Source organism: Mus pahari, chromosome 1, assembly GCF_900095145.1.
Source record: "Mus pahari chromosome 1, PAHARI_EIJ_v1.1, whole genome shotgun sequence".
NCBI classification, from domain to species: Eukaryota; Metazoa; Chordata; class Mammalia; order Rodentia; family Muridae; genus Mus; species Mus pahari.
In genome coordinates, this window is record NC_034590.1 from 116,709,460 (window position 1) to 116,710,478 (window position 1,019).

At 46.0% G+C, this 1,019-nt stretch overlaps 1 pseudogene; it reads right to left on the minus strand.

Annotated features, from left to right (window-relative positions):
* Positions 1–346: 346 nt before the first annotated feature.
* LOC110329236 lies at positions 347–648 on the minus strand (annotated as a pseudogene).
* Positions 649–1,019: the final 371 nt, after the last annotated feature.

Here is a 1,019-nt window from a genome sequence, read left to right on the forward strand (position 1 = left end):
CCTTCAAAGTGCCCCACCTGGTTTTATTGGAATTTCCGAGGTATTAATACTCTCTACATGGTATATGTCATAGGTTGGCATTATCGGGGTCCAGGAATCACCTGACAAAGCACAGGAACACCAGTCTCAGTCAGACAGGGACAGTTTTTTGAGCATTCCCCAGGACTGGTTGACCAGGGCCATGGTCCAGATTCAGGAACTGCGCCACAACATTGAGTTAAGATTCTACAGGGTTTTTAAGCCCCAAATACACAAATATCTGTGCCAAGTTATTTCACCAATAAGGATTTAGGAATAGGGGATGTTGGATATAGTTGTTTGTTTGTTTTTTACGTAAATAGCCCGTTTATTGCAGGCTAGGCGAGTCTGAGAGGCAGGGCTTCTGCTGGTCTTTCAGTTCCTTCAGTCTTCTGATGGCCAATTTCTCTGTGACTGCTGAGATGGTGTTGTAGGACAAGGTCCCAATGGCCACTGTTTCCTGCAGGAACCACAGTGCCAGATGCCAGCAGCTCATCTCTTCATCTTCATCTTGCCACAGAAGGAGCAAGAGTACTTGGTGTGTTGGCTGATTTAAATTTCCAGGAGGGAGGTACCATAGCGGACCCCATGTTTCCCAACAATCCTGACCTTCTTGATGTGTTTAGCCATGTCACAGGAACTGAAGCCCAAGCCCAAAGCATAGAGTTTTAAATGCTACCACCTTTGCCCTGGATCATCTGTGCTACCAGCCCCTCCCGGCTTCCTTCCCTTTTGTTCTGCCTATCTTTGTTCCAGGAGGTGAATGAGCTACCAGCTCCCACTGGAGACTCTTGAATCAGAGAATAAAACACACACACACACACACACACACAGAGAGAGAGAGAGAGAGAGAGAGAGAGAGAGAGAGAGAGAGAGAGAGAGAGAGTTAATTCTTTTACAATTGTATACTTGGCACAACTGCTAGGCGTTACTATCTTCTCCCTGGAAAAGCTTGCCCTTACCAATTTATTATCTCTGTCTCTCCACTTGCCTTAAATTTC